The 393-nt window shown below is 48.3% G+C and overlaps 1 protein-coding gene across 2 annotated transcripts in view; it reads left to right on the forward strand.

The window, feature by feature from the left end:
* The window catches only part of LOC103924904 (ovomucoid-like), a 5,468-nt gene that overhangs the window by 3,139 nt on the left and 1,936 nt on the right, over nucleotides 1-393 (forward strand). The window lies entirely within an intron of this gene.

The raw sequence follows: 393 nt of genomic DNA on the forward strand, positions 1-393 counted from the left end.
AGACCCTGTTTTCCTTTGTGTTTAGAAGGAAAACTGTGCCTTTGATCTAGAAAGAGAAGTAGAGGGCTGGGTGGGGATTTAACACAGGACACAATGTTTCTCTTAACTAAGTTAAAAGGGTCTATGTGGCAGATGCTTCCTTGCAGAGAACAGAAATTAACGTGAGGTGCATCTACATTATCACACAACCTAGCTCCTAGTTCACCCTAACACCCTAGACCCTCCCTTGTCCTTTGCATGATGCTGTAAAACAGCACTCCAGCAGGCTGTGGCACCACCTGAGCTGGTATCTAGAGCCATGTGGACGCAGCCTAAGCTGGATGTCTCCTGTATCCCGTACATTGTACCTGAGGCTGGTCAGTATTGCTGGGACATGGGGGTCAGCAGAGCAGG

Source organism: Pygoscelis adeliae, unplaced genomic scaffold (assembly GCF_000699105.1).
Source record: "Pygoscelis adeliae isolate BGI_AS28 unplaced genomic scaffold, ASM69910v1 Scaffold431, whole genome shotgun sequence".
NCBI lineage: Eukaryota > Metazoa > Chordata > Aves > Sphenisciformes > Spheniscidae > Pygoscelis > Pygoscelis adeliae.